Here is a 9,117-nt window from a genome sequence, read left to right as displayed (position 1 = left end):
ACGCTTTCCTGAAGAGAGAGCTACCTACACCATTCTCATCTTGGTTAGCTGCTATGTTTTCTTCTATTTGATCAAAAGGTTTCTTACTATTTATTTAACTGTTGCAAATGAGAAAAACTGGGACCTGGACAAATTTGGTGACCTTATTTCATCATGTTATCAAACGATATGTCCTTTCTTGCTGATTAAAAATGAAAACATAATTTCCAGGCTGACTTCTATGAGAATAAGGGTCAGAATTTTGTCTTTTAAAAGAACATTAAATGAACTTCGTAATAATGGTTGTGTTGAAAGCAAAGAGGGAGGCTCCAGCCTGTCGCAAATCCAAAACCAAAGCCAACGCAAAGTCTCTGAAGGCAAAGAAGGCAGTGTTAGAAACCATCCAGAATTACAGATAATTTAAGAGCCATACATCACCCAACTTCCAAAGGCCTAAGATCCTGCAGCCCTGACACAGCCCACATATCCTTGGAAGAGCACCCAAAGGGGAAAGAAGCTTGACAATAATGCCATCATTGTGTTCCCCTGACTATGAATCAGCCATGAAGAAGTAAGACAACAAAATACTTGTGCACGTCATGACTGTTGTGGTCAGCAAGCAGCAGAACTGGAGCAGGTCTTCTGTGAAGAAGCTCCATGACACTGATGTGGCCACAGTCAGCACAATGATCAGGCCTGATGGAGAGAAAAAGGCATCTGTTGACTGGCTCCTGACCATGAAGCCTTGGATGTTAGCAACAAAATTGAGATAATCTAAACTGTGTCCAGCTAGCTAATTCTAAAAGTAAATGTTTTTAAAAAAATAAAAAAGAAAGAAAGAAACAGAAGCACTTCCCATTCTGGGTGACAAGAGAGGTTTGGTCCTAGTCCCCTCCCCATAAAAAGGGACCAAAAAAGACACGATCAATTTTGACTGAGGAACCTGAGGAAACACGGTGCAGAGCACCAGGAGACTGAGGAGATACTTGTGAAGTGTGGAAGGGAATGGCACAGTAGGAGCAGAGCAGGGCATCCAGCCTGAGCCCCACTCCAAAGGGCAGCCCAGAACCAGGTGGAGATACTGTAGGCTGGAAAAGAACCCAGCTTTTCACACCACCACCACAAACACGAGCAAGCCCTGCCTCAAGGGAGTCCCTCCAATCTTTTTGGGACCCAGGCCCAGTTGGAGAGTAGCTGGGCGTTTGTGTAGAAGAAGCCCAAGGAGATTAAAACCCATGTTACCTCCAGCAGCTGAGATATGGCACCGTCTGCTAGCTGAAGCCCTGGTGGGAATGTGCTTTGCCCTGGAGCCAGTTAATCAGACTCCCTTGGTCTGGAGGCCCTGCCTGCATTCTACTGTGTTAACATGGGCACTGGTGGGACTAATGCACAGACTGCCTTGAGTCTAGGACAGACAGAAAGAGCAAGACTCCAGCATCTGAACCCACACAGCATCCCTCCTCCCCAGGAGAGCAGGTAGACGTGCTGAGCAGAAAACCCACTAAAGTGCAACAGTTCCCCACATTCACTGCCCATCTTAAATGGCCTGTGGAGGCTGAACCCACGAGTACTTTCATGGCCTACAGCTAGCCTTGTGGCTGCCCTGATCCCTCCCCGAACCCTCCACATGTTTGCATGGGGAACAGCAGGGCCACAATCCCTACTATCTGGAGCCTCTATCACTGTGCAAGACCCAGTAGGGCTGACTCCCTCTATCTGGAGGCCCTGCCTCCATTCTACTGTGCCCATTTGGGCACTGTTGAGACCACATCACAGGCTTCCTGGAGCCTAGGAGATACCAAAAGACTAAGACCCTAGCTCTGAACTCACGTAGCACCCCTTCCCAAGGCAGGCATGTATAATGTTGCTCTGCTAAGCTGCAACTATGCTGGCTTGCATTGGCTCAACAGATGATTGGGTAGCAGCTTTCCTTCCTATAGCATAACTCCAGAGAGCAGAGAGCTGCTGGACCCTACATTCTTTGCACAGGTTTGATCAGGCTCAGTAGCATAGCCAGTGGCCCACTATAGATCTCCCAGGACCATTACCACGGTGTATATCTGCTCCCAGACCAGACCAACAGAAGACTACGTAGGGGCTCTGACACCCCACGTCAGGTCTTTGCAGAGCTGCTGGCTTAAGCTGTACCCTTACAGGCTTGCATCAGGCTCAACAACTGATCAGATTTCCAACTTCAGATCTACCAGGCCCTGTAACATCAAACTGCAGAGCTACCAGGCCCTACAGCATCTGTGTACACCTACACTGAAGCCAATATTTATTGAATAGCAGCTTTGTCTCCCTACAACACACCTGTAGAAAGTTACTGGACCCTGCAACTTTCATACAGGCTTGGTTGAGACTCAACAGCTGAGCCAGTGGCCTTATACAGAGCTACCAGGATATGCCACAGCAGTATATATCTGCTCACTGACCAACAATGATTACTCTTCCCAAAAGAAACTGCTGAGGACCCCACGACCTAGCCAACAAAGGCACCCACAGGGAACTCCGAGACTGAATACAGTTGATAAGTTGCATGAAGTCTGCACCACTGCACTCATTCAGTCCCAATCTTAAAATGCCCAGTCTAACTGTTAGTATAGAATACTGTTGCTTTGACCCCCATGGATTTGTCATCCCTTATCCCCTGGGTGGCAGAGCTGCAAAGGATTACTCAAAGCCCATCTCTTCTGAACAGTGAGAAGCCCCAAAGTGGTTAACTTTCTCGGAACCCTCAAGCAAGAGGCACTCCTTTCTTGGGAAGTTGACCCCAAATTGGAGTTCTCTTCCTGCATTTATTCTATAGGCAAGGAAGTCACAGGAAGAGAACTAGGTGGTATTATATAGTTTAACAATGTAGGCTGGCACCTCAGTGAAAACAAGCCAGATGACATTCCAGTAGACAGTTTAAGTGATCCACCAACGAAAGCTTGATCTTAGCAAGCATTCCCTTCTTAAAGCAATTTCTCAATATCTTTACATAACACTCAGTTATGTCTCCTTGAGCCAGCAACCGTGCTGCGTTACAATTCTTTATCTTACACCAGAGACTTTATAGCCTGAGGAAAATTTCCAGTCCTCCACAAAGTCAATATTTGAAACTGCAAGTCTTTGGAAAACCAGGCTTTGTGAAGTACATTTACTTTATGAATCCTCTACAGAATATGTCTACAGGAAAGTGTCTCCCTCTTCAAAAGCCACTCCTAGGATTAAAAGAAGTGACTACACCATGATATACCTAGATGACAAGGCATAGATTAGAGAATCATGGAAAAACAGGGAAATGGCTCCTCCAAAAGAAGACTGCAATTCTCCATTACCAGATGCCAAACACAGGAAATAGATGAATTGCCTGAGGGAGAATCTCAAAGAGCAATACTAGGGAAACTCAAAATAATGGAAAAAAAAATTAGAAATCACAATGAAGTCAAAAAGAAATTCCAGGACATGAATAAGAAACACAACAAAGAGATACGGACAATAAAATAATCAAGCAGAATATTGGAACATTATATTTTTTTAAAAAAAATAAACAATAAAACAGAGGGCATGAACAGCAGGCTAGAAAAAGCAAAAGAAAGAACCTCCAAAGTAGAAGACAGGCTTTTGGAATTAACTCAATTGGTCTCCCCCCCAAATAAGAAAAAGATAATTGTTTTAAAAATGAAGAAAACCTGTGAAACCTTGCTGATAACCTTAAGCATACAAATACATATATTATAGGTGTACAAGAATGGAAATAGAAAGGAAAAGGCATTGAAGGCCTATTTAATGAAACAATAGCTGTAAACTTCCCAAATTTTGGGAGAGATACAGTCTTATAGATCCAAGATGCAAAAAGATCCCCTACTAGATTTAACCCTAAAAGGCCCTCCCAGAGATACATCATTGTCAAATTATCAAAAGTCAAAGGCAAAGAAAGAATTCTGAAAACAGCAAGGGAAAGCAACAAATTATCTATGAGGGAATCCACATCAGACTGACTGCAGACTTCTTAACAGAAACCCTAAAGTTTAGGGCCGGCCCGGTGGCGCACTGCTGCAGTGTGCTGCTTGGGAGTGCGGTGGCGCTCCCGCGTAGCGCTCCCACCGAGGGTTCAGATCCCACATACAGACCGGTTCCCGCTCACTGGCTGAGCGAGGTGTGGGAGCAACACCAAGGGTTGCGATCCCGTTGCTGGTCCCGGTCCGGTATGGGCGCGACACTGAGGGTTGTGATCCATTGCCGGACACGGAAAAAGACAAAAAGGAAAAAAAAAGAAAGAAAAGAAACCCTACAGTTTAGAAAACAATGGGAAGATATATGCAAAGTACTAAAGGAAAAGTACTGCCACCAAACGATACCATACTGAGTAAGGCTGTCTTTCAGAAATGAATGAGATATAGTGTATTTCCTAGAGAAGCAAAAGCTTTGGGAGTTCATCATCACAGGACAAGCCCTATAAGAAATTCTCTAGGGAGTCCTGTGTCTGGAATCCAAAAAATAATAATCACCATCATGAATACACAAGAAAGGACAAAACACACTGGTAGAGTAGATACATAAGTGAGAAAGAAAAAGAAACTATATCCCACCACCTCAAAAAATCAATGAACACCAAAGAGAAACAATAAAAATGAAAGAAAAGAACAAAAGATATTTAAAGGAATCATACAAAAATCAAGAAAATGCCAGGAGCAATACAATACCTTTCAATGACAACCCTAAATGCAAATGGATTGAATTCTCCACTCAAAAGACATAGACTGTCTGGATGAGTTAAAACACTAGACGGAAGTACATGCTGCCTACGAAAAACTCACCTCACCTTAAAGACTCACACAGACAAAGAGTGAAGGTATGGAAAAAGTATACCACATAAATGGAAACCAAAAATGAGCAGGAGTAGTTAATCTTAAATTGGATAAAATAGACTTTAAATGAAAAACTATGAAAAGGGACAAAGAAGGCCATTATGTAATGATAAACGGATCTATCCAGTAAGAGGATATTACAGTTGTAAATATATATGTGGACCCAAAATTGGAGCACCCAGGTATATAAAGCAAACACTATTAGACCTAAAGAGAGAGATAGACCCTTAATGCAATAATAGCTGGGGACCTCAACACCCCTCTATCCACACTGGATAGATCATCTAGGCAGCAAATCAACAGAGAGACATAGGATTTAAACTGGGCTTTAGACCAAGTGGACTTGGTAGACATCTACAGAACATTATATCCAGCGACTACAGAGCATACATTCTTCTCATCAGTACATGGAACATTGTACAGGGTAGAGCACGTTAGGTCACAAATCAAATCTAAACACATTTTAAATAATTAAAATCATTTCAGGTATCTTTTCATGCCACAACAGATTAAAATTAGAAATCAATAACAAGTGAAACTTGGGAAACTATACAAATACATGGAAATTAAGCAATGTGCTCCTGAACGACCTATGGGTCAGAGAAGAAATTAACAGGAAATTTAAATAATTCTTGAAACTAATAAAAGTAGACGCATCATACCAAAATCTGTGGATACTGCAAAAGCAGTACTAAGAGGGACTTTTATGGCAATAAAAACTTACTTCAAAAAATGGAATGACTCTGAATAAATAATCTAATGTTACACCTCCAAGAAATAGAAAAACAAGAAAATGCAATCCTAAAATCAGTAGATAGAAAGAAATGATTAAAATCAGAGCAGAACCAAATGAAATAGAGACTGCCAGAATAATACAAAAGATCAGCAGAACAAAAAGTTGGTGGTTAGAGAAGATAAACAAAATAGAAAAATCATTAGCTAGACTAACTAAAAAAAGAAGAGAAAGAATCTAAATAAAAATCAGAAATGAAAAAGGAAGAGTACAACTAATACTACAGAAATGCAAGAAATCATAGGAGCTTATTATGAGCAACTATATGCCAACAAATTTGAAAACCTGGAGGAAACTGACAGATTTCTGGACTTGTAAAAACTAGCACAACTGAACCAAGAAGAAACAGAAAAACTGAATAGACAAATAATGAGCAATCAGATTGAATCAGTAATCAGCAACTTCCCAACGAAGAAAATCCAGGAGTCTCTATTTCATTTGGTTCTGCTCTGATTTTAATCATTTCTTTCTATCTACTGATTTTAGGATTGCATTTTCTTGTTTTTCTATTTCTTGGAGGTGTAACATTAGATTATTTATTCAGAGTCATTCCATTTTTTGAAGTAAGTTTTTATTGCAATAAAAGTCCCTCTTAGTACTGCTTTTGCAGTATCCACAGATTTTGGTATGATGCGTCTACTTTTATTAGTTTCAAGAATTATTTAAATTTCCTGTTAATTTCTTCTCTGACCCATAGGTCGTTCAGGAGCACATTGCTTAATTTCCATGTATTTGTATAGTTTCCCAAGTTTCACTTGTTATTGATTTCTAATTTTAATCTGTTGTGGCATGAAAAGATACCTGAAATGATTTTAATTATTTAAAATGTGTTTAGATTTGATTGAAAAGGAAAGAGGTGTGTGTTTAGGTGAATGAGAAGAGGATTGGAAGGAATGGGAAGACAATGGATCTGGGAGACAAAAGGGGCCTTGTTCCTGAATCTAAATCCCGGTGTTCCCTCTTCATGCCACTCAGATCAGAGAAAGACTCCTGATATCTCTGAGCTTCCCCTCTCTGCTTGTGGCCTCATGATTCCCACTGGTCTGTGGGCAAACCCCAGCTCTGCAGACATCGTCCTCCAAACGTGAACAGTTACCTCCTGCAGGAGAAGTCAGTCCGGGACTTCTCTGCCCCGTGTAGTAATGCATGGTGCACAATGTGACACATGCGCAACATGGCCCCACCTGCCCGTCCTCCCTGCCATGCCTACTGACTTTCCCGTCACTTCTAATTTCACCAGTCACTTCATTTCAGTTACAATTAATGGCTTTTCACAGAGGCATCGGGGACAGTGAGACTAAATGACTTCATCCTGGATCAAGATCCGCTCCTGACCATAAAGATGGGATGGTTATTGCTTAGTCTCCAAGGAGAGTGTGAAGTGAGACATAGGCAGGTGGACTCTGGGACAGTGTGAGTCTCCTACTTTGCACCTTCTACAGACACTGGGTGCTGCACATGCAGCCTCCACTGAGCAGAAAGATGCAGGGCTTTTGGGCATCTGAATGGTGCTATTTCATATGGAGACGCGCACATGTAATTTTTACTGTATATCTAGTTTATATAGTGCATTACGTTAGATATGTAAATGAATGTTGAATTCACGTAATAAGCACTCCTGTTTTTATGTGTGTATATACACATAACAGGAATATGTATTCACGTCCATGTTGACATTTAAAGATACACATGCATATTTTCATGTATATTTTCAGCAATTTTGACCTGTGACTGACATATGTCAGTGTCTAAACACTTCAGTGCAATGTGTCCCATTAGCACCTCACATTTCTCTCATGCATGTTCTCTCCATCTGCCTCTCTCCCCCATGAAGAAACAATTGAAAGAACAATGGGTATGAAATCAAAAGGTCTGAACAGAAGACCTGGTCTTCTACTTTTAGCTGTTTGACCTTCAGGCAAGTTAATTAAACTCTCTTAGCCTCAGTTTCCTCTCCTGTGACAGTGGTATAATAACCCTTTCCAGGCAGGAGTTTTGTGAAGATTAAAAATATCGGGAGGAAAGTGCCTGAGCCAATGCCTAATGCAGAGCACACCTGGGCTATTCTATCATTTAGTATCTATTGTGTTTCAACTATGAGCATGACAGGCACTGGTCTGGGCCCTGGATACGGAGATGAAAAGGGAGGTGTCCCTGCCCTCAAGGAGCACACTTTCTATGGGGAAAACAGATGTGAAAATAGACACAACAACACAGCATGATGTGTGCTTGGCCTGGGCAAGGTGTAGGGGCTGTGGGATCCCAGAGGAGGTGCTCATATCTGGGCTATCAGGGAGGGCTTCACAGAAGATGTGGAAATGGTATTCCTCATGGAGAATGTGTAGGAATCATTTCCCAGAGTGAGATGACAGGAGAGTGACTCAGGTAGATGTGCCTGCTGAGAGATCCCAAGGAGGGTGCAGGCATGTGTGCTTTGGGAATAGCCAGGAATTTGGGTATGGGGGGACACCCGATGCACTAGAAAGGATTCCAGTTTCCAGGCCAAACTATTCTGCCAAATTTCTGTGTTTCTTTGGAAACCAATAAAATAAAAAGTAAAAAATAAAGCAAACAATCAAAAAATCATTCCCAGGCCTTGGTCTGTTTCCTCTTTAAGATGAAAAAATTGAATAAAACACCTTCAAGGCTTTGTTTAGTTCTATGAGGCCATGGAATGACAAGTTAAATATGTCATATGAGCAGGCTCTGACGTAGGGACCGAATTCCTGACAATGCCTTTTAAAGGTCACCTCATCAAGATTTCTTTAATCATTATAATAGAACTTTTCTTCTCTTCTTACTTAATAAAAAGAGAAGGAAATTAAATTTAACTTTAACCCCTCAAGATACCCAATTAGTTAAACCAGTTTGGGAGGACAACTCAGCAGCACATGGAAACGTGAAGTTCTCACATCCTCGATGATTTCCTCTCACACTAAACTCCCAGTGATGAGGTTCCGGCAGGTACTGAACACCTGCTGTGTGTCGGGTGCTGTTCCATGCCCCGGGGCACATGGATGAAAAGACACCACATCTGACCCCAAAGAGCTCACCTTTGAGAAGGGACATAGAAGTGACCAGGTCATTAAGAAGTAGAACGTTCAGAGTGGTTGAAAGACGTATCTGATGATATGAAAATGCAGTGAAGACCCCCTTTCCCCAGGCTGGGAGTACATATAAGGCCTCAGTGAGAACCAAGCTGAACCCTGAAGAGATCAGGCTGGGTGAGGAGGCACCAGAAAGAGGGAGCAGCAGAGCCAGGGGCCGCCGCTGTCCACAGTGAGGGTGACAGCTCATCTCATGCTCATTTGGTGGTTGCTCTGCCACACAGTGGCAGGACAGGAGGGCAGAGAGAAACCCCTCTGAGTTACACTGAGCCTTCAGAGTGCACTGTGGAGACTGTCTGAGGGTTTAGGGTGGGGCAGTGGGCCTGCAAGGACAGAAGTCAGGGCCACAGAGCTGACAGAAGCCCTCTGAGTTACACTGAGC

The 9,117-nt window shown here is 42.5% G+C and overlaps 1 pseudogene; it reads left to right on the top strand.

Moving 5' to 3' along the window:
• Window positions 1-278: 278 nt before the first annotated feature.
• LOC103610926 lies at window positions 279-757 on the top strand (annotated as a pseudogene).
• Window positions 758-9,117: the final 8,360 nt, after the last annotated feature.

Source organism: Galeopterus variegatus, unplaced genomic scaffold (genome assembly GCF_000696425.1).
Source record: "Galeopterus variegatus unplaced genomic scaffold, G_variegatus-3.0.2 Scaffold12060, whole genome shotgun sequence".
Classification (NCBI taxonomy): Eukaryota; Metazoa; Chordata; class Mammalia; order Dermoptera; family Cynocephalidae; genus Galeopterus; species Galeopterus variegatus.
Note: the sequence above shows the minus strand (reverse complement) of the source record. Positions and strands in the feature narration are given on the sequence as shown.